The sequence below is a fragment of the Sorghum bicolor genome, chromosome 1 (assembly GCF_000003195.3).
Source record: "Sorghum bicolor cultivar BTx623 chromosome 1, Sorghum_bicolor_NCBIv3, whole genome shotgun sequence".
Taxonomy (NCBI): Eukaryota; Viridiplantae; Streptophyta; class Magnoliopsida; order Poales; family Poaceae; genus Sorghum; species Sorghum bicolor.
In genome coordinates, this window is record NC_012870.2 from 49,877,010 (window position 1) to 49,894,449 (window position 17,440).

Here is a 17,440-nt window from a genome sequence, read left to right on the forward strand (position 1 = left end):
TTTTGATGAGTGGAACAATATTGGTATTCATGACTTTTCCATTCGTGACCATCTAGGCTTCCGAAACCGCTACGTGGCTATGTATTCTCTGAAAATTCAAAATTCAGTGGTTCAAACTTTTCCAAATGGAAAGTTGACCATTAGACAAAATGTTGAATGATGAGTGTAACAAACTTTGTATTAATGACTTTTCCATTTGGGACCATCTAGGGTTCGGTCAAAGGGTGTTTTTGTAAAAACCAATGCTTTGACTTTGGTCAAACTAGATCAAATAGCCCATTTGTTGACTTCAAATGTTTTGAATATAAAGTTGTTAGAGATCATCAAGATCTACATTTTATATATTGTCCATTTTTCCATTTGGATATTTTTGAGCCAATGCTAAGCACATTTCTTTAAAATCCAAGACGAGTTTTGGTCAAACTTGGTCAAATGACAAACTAAATTACTTAAAATGAAAAACTTTTGAATACCAAGTTGTTAGATATCATCAAGATCTAAACTTTTTAATATGCACAACTTTTCCATTTGAGAAAGTTTAAGTTAACCATGCCCACCAAATCTTGAATCTCACACAAACTATATGAAACTATATGTGTCAATTGTGGATTTTCAACTACACCTTCCCAAAACTTTCTCAAATGCAAAAATGGTCTATATATGAAATGTAGATTTTGATGAGCGGAACAATATTGGTATTCATGACTTTTCCATTCGAGACCATCTATGCTTCCGAAACCGCTACGTGGCTATGAATTCTCTGAAAATTCAAAATTCAGTGGTTCAAACTTTTCCAAATGGAAAGTTGACCATTAGACAAAATGTAGAACTTGATGAGTGTAACAAACTTTGTATTAATGACTTTTCCATTTGAGACCATCTTGGGTTCGGTCAAAGGGTGTTTTTTTAAAAACCAATGCTTTGACTTTGGTCAAACTTGATCAAATGGCCCATTTGATGACTTCAAATGAAATAATTTTGAATATAAAGTTGTTAGAGATCATCAAGATCTAACATTTTATATATTGTCTATTTTTCTATTTGGATATTTTTGAGCCAATCCTAAGCACATTTCTTTAAAATCCAAGACGGATTTTGGTCAAACTTGGTCAAATGACAAACTAAATTACTTAAAATGAAAAACTTTTGAATACCAAGTTATTAGATATCATCAAGATCTAAACTTTTTATATACACAACTTTTTATATATTTTTATATGATAAATAGATTTTTTATTTGATGAAAACTATACCCTACTAGCATTCCGAGTAATAAATAACAAAAATAAAAAGTTTAACGTCAATGATGTGAAAATAGATTTCCAGTTGATTGGATATAGTTTTTGTAAATTTATTGGAATAATATATTTTTGCATTAACAAAATACTAAACATTTCTTACAAAATTATTGCAAATTATAAAAATACATCAAGATATTTAAGGTTAAAAATTTTCATGTGTACATTAAAAAAATTACAATATATGTCACTGTTTAAAAAATATTATGCAAAATATTTAATTTATTATACAATTTATAATATAAACTGTATATATAAACACTTTAAAAACCCTAAACTAAAAAATAGGGCCTTTAGAACCGGCCCATAGTGGGAACCGGTGCTAAAGGGCCCTGAAAATTTCACGAGCCCGCCCTAGCGCGCGCAGGACCCTTTAGCACTGGTCTGTGGCTGGCACCGGTGCTAAAGGGACCCTTTAGCACCGGCTGGTAACACGAGCCGGTGCTAAAGGGTCACCCTTTAACACCGGCTCGTGTTACTAGCCGGTGCTAAAGACCCTTTAGCACCGATTCCAGCCACGGACCGGTGCTAAAAGGTCCGCCCCTATATAAGCCGCGGACGTCCTGGATCTGAGCAGTTACCTTCGTCTTCGTCTCCAGCGCCCCGACGTTCGTCGTCTCCACCGCCGTCGCGCCGTTTCAACTCCCAGCGCCGCCGCGTCCTTCTTCCAGCGCCGCCGCGGTCTCCACCAGCGTCGCCGCGGCCCTCCACTAGCTCCGCCGCGGCCCCCCACCAGTGCCGCCGCCGGAGGGAACACCACCAGCGCCGGCCAACCGTCGTCATCAATCTCCTCCTGGCTATGTGCTATGTATAGATCAACGCCATACATCTCTCCATTGATTAATTAAGTATACTAAAAAATAAATGAATGTTATTATATTTATATACACTAGACCAGAAATATATATATACATATATATACACATATATATATATATATGTATATATATGTATATTATATATATATATATGTGTGTGTATTGTATATATATGTATATATATATGGTTTTTTGATTTGTAGTATTATTTTTTTAATATATTATTTGTAGTAGTATTTTTTAGTATATATTTGTTGTATATTATTCTTGTATCATATTTTATTTTCTAGTGTTTTGTATATATTATTGTTTGTACTATTATTCTAGTATTGTTTTTAGTATTTTATTCTAATGTATTACTTGGCTTAAAAGATTCTAGTATTATTTTTAGAGCACTCTAACACTTTTATTTGTAGTAGTACTAGTAGTAGTATATAAGTCTCTAATATATATTCTAGTAGTGTTTAGCCACCAAATTTATTCTAGTAGGGTTTTGTATATATTATTGTTTGTACTATATTATTCTAGTATTGTTTTTTATTATAATGTATTACTTGGCTTAAAATATTCTAGTATTATTTTTAGAGCACTCCAACACTTTCATTTGTAGTAGTACTAGTAGTAGTATATAAGTCTCTAATATATATTCTAGTAGTGTTTAGCCACCAAATTTATTCTAGTAGGGTTTTGTATATATTATTATTTGTACTATATTATTCTAGTATTGTTTTTTAGTATATTATTCTAGTGTATTACTTGGCTTAAAAGATTCTAGTATTATTTTTAGAGCACTCCAACACTTTCATTTGTAGTAGTACTAGTAGTCACAGAGGCTTTTACTACCTGTGAGTTGCATGTACCAGATGGGAATGCAACAAAAACTGTGGCCATCGCTGTTGTCAACCCTATCGACCGAACGAGAACTCCAAGAATCCATAATCGACCAGTACTTGGTGGATATGCTAGCGTCTCGGTTGATAGGGTTGAGAAAGGTTGTGGCAATATGCCTCTAGACATAGAAGGGGGACACGGAGAGAAGACCTTAGGTGAAGCTGAGAAGACATTTATTTGTTAGCGCAAGCGCTTCATAATTATTCCTCAACATAGGTTTGTGTGTGATTTTACTTCTTATATTATTTATTATGTATTGAAATTAAAAAAGTTTGCTCACAAAACTTGTGTAACACCCAAAAAAAATTTTACTTCTTTTTGAAATAGGTGAAATGATTTAATTTTGTATTTTTGTGTTCATGGAATATAGAGGAATAATATTTTTTTTAGTAAATTAAAATTTATTATAGGATTTAGCAACTTGTTTGTGCATTCATTTTGGAGCATTTCTTTTCATTGTATTGTGTGATTTGGAGCAAAGTCAAAATATTTTCGTATTGATTTGAAACTATTTTGAAATGGCTTTGAAATAAAAATAAAACAAAAGAAAAGAAAGGGAAAACCTCTTCCTTTCTCTGCTTTTGGCTCGAGAGGCCCAGCTAAACTCCCCTCCCCTCTCGGCCCAGCCTGCCCCCCTGATTCCTCCCCCTCGGCCCAGGACCGCGCAGGCGGCCCATTTCCCTTCCCTTCCCCCTCTTCTACCTGGCGACCGGGCCCTGCCCCTTCTATCACTGACAACCCGGCCCCGATTGTCAGCGTCTTCCCCTTCCCTTCCTTTCTTCTTCCCTCGGTCGTTGCCGACCGGGACTCTCCCAGAGGGGCAATCCGATCCCGATTTCTCCGGGATTTCTTGCCCCAGAGCCTAACGGAGTACCCTATAAGGCCTTGTTGATCCTGCCGCGTTCCCGTTTAGCTATATGCAACACCCGTGAAGCCCTAGCCGTGCTTTGGATCTCGCAGAGCCGCAAATGACCGCCGCCGGGACAGTTTGACGCTTCCCCGAGCTCGGTGAGATGGTGATGAGCTTTGTGACAAGAATACGAAGGTGCAGAGACCTTCCCCTATTTTTCACCCCAGTTCGCTCAACCCACAGCACTGTGCTTCGCAGGAATACCACCGCCCGCCTCGCAGCGTGTTCTGCCCCCTCCAAGTCGACTTTATTTTGCCGCTGGTGAGTTCGAGACCCTTTTTTCTACGCTCCCATGTCCTCGGTTCGTTGAATGATGCGCTAAATCTCCCAAACCGTGAACTCTGACGAGCTTGCAGCCTCCGGCCATGGCGCGCCGCCGCGGGGTGCCTGTTCCGGTGAGGCGTCTGGCCGGCATCTCCCCCCAGGCGCAATCTCGACCGTCCATTCCTAATCCAAGAGCCCAGATCGGCCGATACCCTTTCGGCTGTAAAATTTGCTAAAGAGTCCCTGGAGTTTTTGGGATTGGAACCCGCGGTCTAAAACGCCTCGTTGAAATACGCCAACTGAGTTCAAAAACGTATTCAGTGCCGGTTTGATTTCAAAATACGCTTTCTCAAAATTACAAGTCTGCCACTGATTTTCTTTTGGCTATAAAATATTCATTTGAACTCCGAATTGACCCATTCAAATTGTGTTGGTTTCGTAATCACGAGCTCTACATCTTAGTAATATTGTTCACTCAGTTTGAAACTTTTTAATTCCATAATATTATTTAATTAATTACTTTTCTATATAAAATCCTAGAAAATTCATAACTCTTCCGTTTTAGCTCCGATTTTCGTGAACTTCACGTTTATGTGATCGTAGCGCCGCGTAAAATATTTTGATAAACTTTTATATTTGTTTTAGCACTGTTTGGTGTATTGTTCTAATTATAGCTTGTTTGCTTCGACCGATAGGGCTGTCACTACCCTAGGGCTACCACAACAGTCCGCAGGATTGGGTGCAATTCCAGGTAATTGCAAGACTAAACACCACGTCTAATCTATTAATTACTACTCTAATGTTTCAAAGATTAGAGCACTTGATGCAAGTGGGAATCCAATAAATAACTTGAATGTAAATAAAAGTAATTAGAGAACTCAGGAGTTATGAGTTGAAGAACCTGGAGAACGATGAAGAACGAACCAGATGCTGCAAAAGTACGATGTTGAGGAAGATCCGACAGATCCGGCTCCTCCTCCGCTCTCCTCTTCTCTCTCCCTATTTTCTATATTACAAATAGAACTAACTAGAACTAGAACTAGAGGAACTAGAACTATGAGCTAGAACTAGATCTAGATGAACTAGAGGTAGAACTAGAAGAACTAGAGGGATCCTCTCTACTTGGATGAAGAATTGAAACCCTAACTTTGATTCTGTAGAAGAGGTATGATCTCCAGGGGCCAGGGGGTCTGGTTTTATAGTCCCTTCAAGTGAATTTAGGCCGTCGGATCAAACCGACATTGATCGTGTGGTTTTCCTTGAAGTATTAGGTCGGTGGAGCATTGTCCCCGAATTGGACTCTGTTTGGTCAGGGGGGAGGGCGGGCGCCCAGTAAGGGAGGGCGGGCGCCCAGTGCCCGGCTCCGTTACGTCTCCCGTTCGCTCCCGTGGCTTCTGGACTCTTCTAGATGGTAGATAATTGTGCGGCACGTTAATATCTCTATGTAAACCCGACGTGTGGGCCTTTTTCTTCCATATTTCTTGATAACCCCCTGCAGAAATAGACAAACACCAAAACTTGTGGAATTCTGTCAGATAAAACCCTAAGTCTAGGTGTTGGTTGCATTTGGATCCTTTTCTATGATTAGCTGATGGTTAATTGTGAGCATTAAGGACCGTCAACAAGCTCCCCCACACTACAAGAAATGTGTCATCTTTTGACATTTGATATATGTCACAATTCATGCAAAATAAGTCATAGATCAACATTTATGACACCAAGTTGACGAAAATTGAAATGTCAAAAGATGCGCGTCTTTAATGACAACTTGTGACGTTTAAGTGTTCATGTCATAATATCATGACATTGGTTTTAGATGTCACAAGTGTTTATGACATCTACTTTTACGTCATAGTTCTTAGACCTTGTCACGTAAGATGACTCACTGATTTGGCTCGATCCATACCATCACGTACCACACCCACACATCAAACAATCCACATTAACATATGTAGGTCCAACAATATATTCCATTCATGACCAAATCAACAGGTTCATTTGTCATTCATCAATATATTTATTACATTCATCACAAACACCAAACTATAGTTCAACAAGTGAACTTAGTCACAAAGTTATCTCAGAAAAATTGGAAATCTCACATCCCTATCTCACAAGTGACCTTAGCCACCAAATTACTAATAGTTGAACAGGTGCTGGCAGCGAGGTGTTTCTGGTGTCCGGAGCATGAGTGAATACCTTAGGTTGCTGAAATTTCTCCATATCCTGTAGAAAATACATCAGAAACAAACATCACTTGTTGAAATAAATGAAAAGTTAGCCATGCTGCATTGCTGATGTTACACAATCTCTAATCTACATTCTTCAAATCTAAACAAAGCCCAAAAAAATACTGAATACAGTTTCCATTTACAGCAAAATTATTAAATTTCAGTGTGGCAACTTAGGTAGGAAATGTACAAAGAATGTAAAAAAATATTCTACTTACCAAATCATAGTCGATATTAAGGAAATTAAAAGCCTTTTCAGCAAGTTTACTTGTAGATTCAGCATACAAGATACTTTGCTATTAAAAAAAAGGAAAAAGGAAATTAGTTAGAAAAATAAATAAATCACGAACTAGATGCACAAAAGAAACATACCGAAACCCAAAGAGACATTATCAATTTCCTCACTTGACATGGATCTTCAGATAACACAGAAGTTCCAACTTGAATAGCAATTGTGCTTAGACATTTACCCATAGCAATACTGTTCACTAATTCATTTGAAGTTGCACTGACTTGTTTTGATTTGAAAACAGTAGGACTGCATTGGAAAACGGAGACAAAAAATAATAATAATAAATAACTTACCATTAATAATAGATAAAAAAAACCAAAAATAATCATAAATCATATATACCTGGTAGCACCTTCTGCTAACATTCCTTTCCACTTACACAACGACCTGTACAAAACATATTCTTCTGGAGTCACATTTCTTGTGTCTATTACACACTGATTTGCTACACGCTTAATACATAAGTAGGCTGCACACTGTATCAGTTCAAAGATATGCAGCTTATGCATTACCTAAACCAATTCTCAGACATTGCAGATGGATTAAGAGAACTAAACAGCATGTCTTTCCTAGAAAAAAATAACAGGAAACTAGCAGTCACACCTGATGATCAGATGGAAGAAGCACACACCTGCTCGATGTGAAAACCCAATATATTGCACACTAGTACCGTTGTTTGAATGGACTATTCTCTAATCATAGACAGAGAGAAGCCTTACCAGTCTTTAAGAAAATAGCACCATCCAAAGCTCAGATTTCAGTACGGATACATTGCTTTCGATTTTGTCTCGGTGCTAGCTGTGTTTTTTGAAACATAAACAAATTAAAGGCGCAGCTGTAGGTCTTTCCATGGCGAGCTGAAGCTTAACGGTGTAGGTTACATTAGCTGACACTTTGGAACGTCGGCCACTACTGTACATGGATAGTTTGAAGCCTCGCTTTGAATGACAAGCAGTAGTTCATCAATCTGGTTATGTTTGTTTTCAAGTGAGGTTCTATCATTTCATCATCTGCAATGTATAATCAGATGTATTCATTACAAATTATTTGAGTAGGAATGGTTTGGTCAGAGTTCCTGTGTAAGAGACAAGGTATAGTGATTTTAACATACCGTTGGTTTGGTTCTGCTGTTGCTGCATTGATATGGTACTTCTTGTCGACAAGGCTGAATGAGATGTAATCTATAATGCATCTGGGTTCTAGGTGGTGACCCTTGGTGTCCAGCTTTGAACCTACAATTTCATCAGGCCTCAGTATTCTTCTATATATATAAAATACATTGATAGTCAGTCTATGCATAGCTACAAAGGGAAAGTACACAAGAAAATTGACATGTACCTACGAATCATCCAAAACATGTATATGTGCTCTCAGACTATCATCAAGTGGGTGGTATTCTCAAATCTCAAGTTATTAAGACATGGATACAAATTGCAGGTTGCCAATAATGGAGATCACCTAGGGATGGGAAAGGAAAAAGGGCAAATAAACAGTCTGTATATTCATAGGTATGGAAAACGAAGAAGGGCAAATAAACAGTCTGTGTATTCATATGTAGTTGGAATCATATAGGTAGAAGAGAACTCTAAACTGTAACTCATTAATCTGTTTGCACTGGGAATTTCTACAATTTTGAATAGTAGACTATGTAAATATAGCACTCATATATCATGTACATAATGTTGGTATCTTCAGCAACGACAATTTGATTTTTAAATATATTGTAAGCGAGGGTAGCAATTACATATAGGATTCAGTAGGAAAATGAATCACATAATTTGATGGCTCAATCCGTATTGCAGAGTATAATAATAAGGGATTCCTTGAAAGTGTAGGAAAACAATTCAATGGTAGTTGTGAGTTTTAAACATTTAGTACTAAACCAATGCATTGCTAGTTGAGAAGACATACTGATTATATATGGATCTGACATAGGATTTGCAGTTAGGGAAAATGTACCCGGTCTGCTGCAAGGTAACAGATAGTGCCTTCGTCAATATCCTGACTTTAATACGTAGTGCCAATCCTGCAAAAACATTGTTACCTTCACTCCAAAATCAAGAATCTTGAATTTGTGAGGATTCAGAAACAGAGCATGAAGCCCTTATTTATTTGATAAAGGCAAAAAAAAAAGTTAGCCTGAGGATATTGGATTGCAGGATAAGGACATATTTAATATACCTAGTCAAAATAGAATATGTCTGAAATTGAACCTCAATACAACTATAAATTCACAGCTGAAACCATAAACTAACGACTTTGCAGTTTAATACGTAATGCCAATCCTGCAAAAACATTTGCTACCTTCACTTCAAAATCATGAATCTGTGAGGATTGAGAAACAGAGCACGAAGCCCCTATTTATTTGATAAAGGCAAAAAAAGAAGTTAGCCGAAGGATATTGGATTGCAGGGTAAGGACATATTTAATATACGCAGTCAAAATAGAATAGGTATGAAATTGAATCTGAACCCACTGATACAAATATAAAATAGACTTTGCAGGATCAGCACATTTGAAAGTCGAACCTGAACCCACCAAAATAAAATCGGAACTCACAGAACAAACCATGAACTAATCAAACTGATCAACAACTGAACCAATAGAATGAACGCGACCTGCTCGAAAATAGGCAGCTAGGGTTTCGTGTAGCACCTGTAGCACACGAGCAAACAGAGCAGAGGGAGAAGGTGTTGAGGTGCTCCGCAGCTACTGCTCCTCCTCCACAGTCGTTCGCCAAAACTCCCGAAGAAGCCGCGGATCCTAGCTGCAGGAGCCAACCACATCAAATCAGATGCACAGAGAAGAAAAAGTGATTGGACGAACGACGGAGTGAGCGAATCATTTGCTCAGTCGATCAATGCTACAACATACCGACCACTGCTCACCGGATGGGGGTTCACCAGATCAGGATTCGCTATATGGGGTTCCGATAGGAGGAGGAACTGTCACCCACAGTGCTTGCGTTGCCTGGACAGAGAAGGAGCGGAGAGGTGGCCGCTGGATGGAGTTCTGCTCGCCGGACGAGGTTCTGCCAGATGGGATTCCACCAGCCCTTGCGGCGGCGGCGAGCCTGGGAAGGGAGGGGCACACGAAAGGATAAGGCAGGGCGTGGGTTTGGCTGGGCTGTTTCGCCCTTTTAGGTTAGTGGGCTTTGCCGTTGCCGAGGGTGCACTGAAGACATTTTTTGACATTAAATCATATATGTCACTAAGTTGAGATGACTTTTAAAAAAACGTCATAAACTGTTTGATTTAGTGACATTTCGATCACATGTCATGCCATAATCGTCATAAGATGATACATTTCTTGTAGTGCCAAGCTTAACCTTTGCTCGTCCCTGAGCAAAGATGAACTCAAGAGTTTCTGCAGTGGTTTTATGCCTTAAAGATACACATTCGTTCAAACAAGATCTCATCTCTAGGTTAGGGTAATCTGTTAAGATTTAAACTTACTCATTTACCTTTCACCATGGGACTTGTAACCGTCACTTCTGTCTTGAGTAGTTAAAAGATAGAATAGTCTAGTCAAGCACCATGTCTCTTGCTCTTCGATTAACTATAGCTCTGAAGTTTTTGCAGATTTTCAAATAAAACTCAGAGATTCCTTGTATGACTCTCTCTAGTCTCTCTTTTGTGGTATTTCTGGATCCTTACCAAGGCAGTAATGGTGTATGCCTTCTCTCAAAGTATGTGGTATTTTTGGTATGAGGCATAGTGACATTGCCTTCTCTCTCACCCTACTCTAATAAGGCTTTTGATATCTGGAGCTCATAGGTGGGAGACAGCTAATACATACTTACAAGACATTTATTGCATAGTCAAACCATGGATCCAGAAGAACAAGTCAATAAGTCAAATCAAGATGTGCATGTGTGGCGAATGAATGGTGTATGGTGATGATGGTGATAACAATGGTGAAAGTCTAATTCTACTTGTGCTCTTTTGAGTGGATACATACCTTTCTTGCTCTTTTGAAACTTTTTGAGGAGAATGAGATGCTCTATATTTTCTTTTCTTTTTTTTCCTTTTCTCTTAGGTGGGTATCTTGTACCCCTAATTCTACTGTCAGACACTTGTCCATTTTTACCTCTCGTCTCACTTTTTCTTTTCTTTCGAGGTTCCGGGCACTTGCCCCTTTTTATTTCCTCGTATTTTTTTTCTCTTTTTTTTATTAGAGCACTCATCTCATGAGATAATATAGCAAGTGGGAGTAACAAGATAACTTGAGCATTTATTTCACAGGGGAAAGACAGAAATATTTTTGGCAATTCTCTCCCGGATTAGGAGTAGAATATTTTTGGGTGGTTCTGGAGATGGAAATGGATATATTTGGATGGTACTTCCGAAGTAGAAGTAGCATGTGTGAGTGAACGTGCAAGTGAATCTTGATTTAACCACATGACAAGCTCCTAAGGGTCTACACAGCTTGACCACACTCAATGCTCATAAGTAGTAAAAAGTAAATGTGTGGCTCAAAGTCTAGCAAGCATGTATATGGCTGTGGTAGGAATTTAAACTCTCATTATACAGGAACTCATCATGCAACATTTTAAAGATTTTCAAAGATAAAATTCTCCAGAATTCTAGCATTTCTAGGAACAGATAAACAGCAGCTCAACCTTCCCATATCGTATCCGTTAACGACTTAGACTTTAGATAAGTACTCTCCCCACAAGTTCAGGTTTAGAGCAAATCTTAATTAATACCAGTCATACCTAAACTTGAGAAAGATTTCAATTTTAAGAACTAGTCATGGTAGAGCAACTATTCATCATTTCCATGTGAGATCTTATCATGAGGGTTCATAGCAAACTTTATTTATTTATTTATTTATTTAGCAAACTAAGCAAAGATATATATAAGCACAAAATCTTTATTTGGGTTTCTATGATTATGCATCTTTTTATTATTAGAGTAAAGTATAAACGTGAGTAGAATACTTAGCTGGATAAATGGGGGTGCTCTCCCGCAAGTTGGATTTTGACGTAGTTTCTTCTGATGTAGCTAGCAGGTGGCGGAGGTGTATTTGAATGTCGGCAGCACCGTGACAGCGATTAGGATGTCCTCCGTCTGTGTTGACACCAGAAGTGGCAAACGGTTATACCGCAAGCGTACGGTAGTCAATGTAGCCTTCACCGGGAGTATTCCAGGTATCGTGATTTCCACGGGGAACGCGAAGTGAATTAACTAGGCTTTAGATCGTTAGGTGATGATCAAAGGGTCTAGGATAATGGGGTAGAGAGGTCTAACTAGTATTAATGCCTGGTCTTGGTAATTAAGTATAGTCAAGGTTTTTCACCTAACTCTTTACTGAGGGCGATACTCGAAAAGGAGGATTGAGTTAACGAGGTTTTTCACCTCCCCGTCTCCTAAGCGACTACCCTCCTCAGCCCAACTATTATTTGCAACTTGCCTACAACAGATGCGAGGAGCTTTCCGCCTAGCGAGGACTGTCACTCTCACACTAGGTGTCTACACAACTGCGACAAGGAGTCCACACTGGCAAGAAGTAGTCTAGACACCACGTCTAAACTAGCTCTTGCTACCCTAAGCTTAGCTAAAGCTAAGAGCACTCAAGATCAAGCAATGTGCCAGTAAAGCATTCTTATACTTAAAGTACCAGACCAAATATTAAATACTAGAAAAGACTCAGAAGTAAGACTTACAAGAAGACCTGCTTCCGCTGAGGTGCTCCGCGAAGAAGACTCCCGACAGGCCGGGACTCCTCCTTGGAACTCCTCACTCTCTACTCACTATGATAGCACTAAGCTACTAAAGTAGTTTACTCCTAAGATACATGACATTTAAGTGAAGGAATAGGGGGGTATTTATAGTGGGAGATGGAGTAGGGGCTACTCCGGTGCCACGTCGCGATCCGCGTCATCTTCATCATGCACCATTGGATCAAACCGACTTCACAACCGCCATCTGATCAACGGTAGAGGCAAACTAACATGTGCAACATGTGGACAAGGTCGGTGGGAGGCCAACCGACCCTGGAACCGCCATGAAGTGGGGTCGGCCGACCCCCTATCTGGCTGGTTGGGCCCACCTGCAGTGTCCTGGAGGCTCTCTGATGTCGGTGGAGTTGAGCTGACCTGTGGGACCCACCAAAGTGGGGTCGCCCGACCCCAATTCTATGGGGTTAGGGTGTCAGCCCTGTCCTACATGTCTTCCTCTTCATGACTATAATGTTGTCTTGGTTACTGGTGTCACTGATCTTTAGTTATTCACCCCTTCTTAGTGTTTGGACCCTTGAAAAGTACCTGTTCTTACTCCTGCAACCAAATAGTAGCATGTACATGTGGAACTAGGTTATATGTACCTATATTACTACTTTGTTTGGTTGTTTTCTCCCAAAATGAGTCTTATGTTGACGGTTATGATAGTAGAAAACATGGTATAAATACCGTCAACAAGACCCCCCACACTTGAGTCTTTGCTCGTCCTCGAGTAAAGGTTAAAAATGAGTGATCAATGGTTTCTAACTTAAGATAGTAGTGAGCATAAAATGCTAGTTCGAACATAGTTCATCCAAATGGGTTTTTGTGTAAGTGTCTAGCATATATCCTTCAGAGGTTGAGAAAAGGAACAACTCTCAGAACAAGATCAAATTCCAATTTCATATTCTTGGTACTTAGAGTTTTTATGACACTTTTTAAAATAAGTCACATAGTTCAATCCTACTCCTCATTTAGCGTTCTAGATCACTCAAAGTTTTTTAGTAGTCCTCACCAAGGCATGAATGCCAACTTGTTTCATCCTATAATTATAGGCTTATATGGGGCTTGGTAGGGATAAACAAGGTAGCATACTCTACTTTGCAAATATTGTTAAGTCAAAAACAAGGATCCAAAGAGAGGAGTGTCATAGTCATAGATCAAGATGTGCAAGTGTGTTATATGGTGGACTAGGTTGCTCCTTTATTTACTACACTCTCTCTACTTGTATATTGAGACATGGCTAGATTTTCTTTTTCTTCGAGCTTTATGTGCTCAATTTTTTTTTTCATGGACTTGCACATGTCCATCTTTTCTTTTTCTTTTATTTTGCCAAGCCCTTTTATGTCTCATTTTCTAAACAATATTTAGAGAGGTGTTCTAACACTTAGAGTATGGAGCAACCTATTTAGTGGATGCACAATACATGTGGTTGCGTACTTCCAGTGTAGAAGCAGCATATATATATGTGGTGTGTATGTGATCTTGATCTTGTGACTATGATACAACTCTCACTAGGGTCAACAAGGTTTTGACAAAACTCATTACAAAAGCAGGTTGCATTTCATAAAATGGTTACTTGAATATCTAAGTGTATGGCTTTTAGTGGGAATTTCTTGCTAATGAGGAGTAAATGATACTATGGTTTTGTGATATTTTTGAAACAAATCTCTAAGTACCTTGAATAGAAATGTTATGAATTCTTAGCCAAGAGTTATATCACTTTCATCAACAACTTAGTCAATATGGTTCCTATAGATTTTTACCCATGAGGATGAACAATTGTAATTTATGTCACTATTTCTCTTAAATCATGTACCAGTTCACTTTTTATTTTGCAAACAAGTTTAAACTATCAAATTTTATTTTAATTGTGACACAAAGGTAAAGAATTGGACAGACTGAGAGGGGGAAGAATTAGCAAACCGGGCAGGAAAGATGTCTTTCGTCGTATAGAAGCTGCCTGGTGGGCCCAGGGCTCCATGGAAGGGTCGGCCGACCCCACCTGGAGGTTCCTGGCCCTGCCACTCGATTCTACGTCCCTCGGGAAGTCTTTCTGCACTTGTGTCGTTTCCTTTTGCCATAGAAAGGGGGTCGGGCGACCCCCTCATCGCGCCTGTTTTTGGTGCCATGACGTGCCGAGGTGTATGCAGTGTTGTTCCATGCTCACGGCAGTTCAGAGATGAAGTTGGGGGGTCGGGCGACCCCCCATACTTGCAGTTTTCGTGCAGCTGAACTTACAACAGAGAGAGACGATCAAATGCAGACGTCCTGCTGGTGGCAACACACCAGCAGGACCAAAAACAACTCTATTAAATCAAATTTCAATTGTATAGGCACTTTTACATTGTGAAATTCAAAGTGACAAATTGGAAAATAAAATTGAGTAATCAAACCTAAATAATCAAATAGTGCCTATAACCTAAACTAACTAATTTATTTAGGGAGATGGAGGTTTGAGGAGATCCTCCCGCCCAATTGCTTGTGCCAAACGCTTGATTTTAGCGCTGGTGCTAATGCGCAGGTGGCGGAAGTGATCTTCTAACTCAAGATTCTCCATCCTGAGCTCCGACACTGTCTCCTCTAAGATCCTATTTTTCTTTCTAAGGCTAGCTGTGACTTCCAGGAGCTTCTCGATGTCGCCTTTTTCTGGATCTTCTTCGTATTTGCCAGGCGCACCGTTGATCGGAGGTGGATCCATCTTCCGCCGGATGGATGGACTTGCTGACGAGTCAAAGGACTCTCGCAACTCCATCTTTTCCTTAGAGTTCAACGGCGGGATCACCACCTTCCCCTTTCCCGGCCCACCGCCCACCACTTGGTGGTTCCTCCAAAAGGTTGGGGTGGACGGCGAGTAGGAAGAGGTGTGGATCGTGTCGGAGGAGATGGTGATGGCCTGCTTGGTGGCCATCGGCGCCTTCTCCCGCAGCCCGATGCCCCTGCGCGGTGTGAGCGAACGAGAGGCCGACGCGGAGCGCTGGGTCACCCGGGGCGAGGTCGGGCGACCCCTCTTGGGGTCGGGCGACCCCCACATGGGGCCCGTCGGCCCTCCAGCCGGCGGCACCATGGCTAGTGGTTCAGGCTCCAGCACGTTGACGGCTAGGGCAAACTCCAGGCTCTCAGTTAGAGACCTTTGCGGACGTGGGGAGTTGGAGCGAATGGCTTGGTTGGAAGATTTAGTTGGAGGAGCCATGGAGATGGATCTCTTGGCAAGGAATGGAGGCTAGGAGAGTCTGGTTCGAGGTGAAGATGAGAAGGAATGAATTAAGAGGAGGAAGAAGAAGAAGAGGGGGGATAAATAGATGTGTTTGGAGCCTGAGAGTTTGAATTTTGAAAAGGAGCGTCGTGGAACGTTTGAGGGACGATCCGAGACTCCAGGGGATTTCAAAACTCAAAATATTGGGGGTCGGGCGACCCCTATATTTCAGGATTTTGAATTTCACCACCGAACTCTATTCATTCCCCTCTTTCTAAACCTATTCCCCCTTGGGCCAAAACCCCTAGAAGAGGGGTCGGCCGACCCCCATTTGGGGTGTTCGGCGGCCCAACTTCGATCCTACATCATCTAAAACCCTTTTAAAACCTATTTCCAAACAAAAGGAACTAAATATATTGGTTTAGCAAATTTTTTTTTAACAAAAGGAGGTAAAAAGAAGGACATGTGGATTTTAAGATTTTATGTCAGATTCAAATTCTATCATATCAACTTCTTTTTCTAAAGGTTCATGTTCATGGAAAACTTTAAGACGATGACCATTTACCTTAAAGATGTTGCCGTCGTCGTCCCGCAGTGTTACCGCTCCATGAGTCGCGGCGTCAACAACGAAGAATGGTCCTTCCCATTTGCTCCTTAGCTTTCCATGGCCAAATAACTTGACCCTTGAGTTGAACATGAGAACCTTATCCCCAGGATGAAATTCCTTTTGCTTGATCCTTTTATCATGCCATCTTTTTGTTCTCTCTTTGTAGATCCTAGCATTGTGATAGGCTTTATCTCTCCATTCTTCTAGTTCGGAGATTTGGAGCTTTCTATTTCTTCCGGCCGAGGGCAAATCCATGTTCCATTTCTTGATTGCCCAGTGAGCTCTATGCTCTAGCTCTACCGGTAGATGGCATGTCTTACCGTATACAAGTTGGTATGGTGTCATACCAATTGGGGTCTTGTATGCGGTCCTGTATGCCCAAAGTGCATCTGGTAGATGGCTTTTCCAGCCGGTTCCCATCTTAGTGACAGTCTTCTGCAGAATGTTCTTGATTTGTTTGTTAGATGTTTCTGCTTGTCCGCTCGTTTGAGGGTGATAGGGTGTTCCAATGTTGTGCCTTATCCCCACTTCAGCTAAGAACCGTCGGAATCTTCTGTCAATGAAGTGGCTCCCTCCATCACTGATAACTAGTCTGGGGGTGCCGAAGCGTGGAAATATGACTTCCTTGAACATCTTTATCGAATGTGTAGAGTCGGCTGCTCTGCAGGGCATTGCTTCGACCCACTTGGACACATAGTCTACTGCCACTAGGATGTACTCACACCCTTGTGACAAAGGGAATGGCCCCATGTAGTCTATGCCCCAAGCATCGAATATCTCGACTTGTAAGTTGTTTGTGAGTGGCATTGCATCACGAGTATTGATGTTCCCATGCTTCTGACACCTTGCACATCTCCTCACGAAGTTCTTTGTATCTTCGTACATGGTAGGCCAGTAGAATCCACTCTGCCATATCTTGGCATGGGTCCTGAATGCTCCATAGTGGCCTCCGTACTCTGCCCCATGGCATTTTTCCATTATTTTTACTGCCTCGTCCATGGGAACACATCTCCTGAGTATGCCATCTTGACAGACTCTGTAGAGGTAAGGATCGTCCCATAGGTGCACCCTACTCTCTTTAACAAGCTTCTTCTTGTCTACCCCAGGTGGTATGTATCTGGACGCCAGGTAGTTGACTATGTTTGCATACCATGGGTAGGCTTCTGAAACTCGGAGGAGTGTGTCGTCTCGAAGGTAGTCGTTGATAGGTG

At 40.6% G+C, this 17,440-nt stretch overlaps 1 long non-coding RNA gene across 9 annotated transcripts; it reads right to left on the minus strand.

The window, feature by feature from the left end:
* On the minus strand, positions 6,124-9,834 carry LOC110431869. 9 transcript variants are annotated; one of them, XR_002449354.1, is made up of 10 exons: positions 9,593-9,833; positions 9,360-9,471; positions 8,664-8,730; positions 8,043-8,162; positions 7,816-7,936; positions 7,336-7,714; positions 7,047-7,091; positions 6,785-6,950; positions 6,631-6,708; positions 6,124-6,407 (listed from the first exon to the last, which is right to left on the minus strand). It is a non-coding gene; the product is annotated as an uncharacterized LOC110431869 (long non-coding RNA). The 9 variants fall into 9 exon arrangements; XR_002449353.1 differs by having other exon boundaries at positions 7,308-7,714; XR_002449348.1 differs by having other exon boundaries at positions 7,424-7,714; positions 9,593-9,832.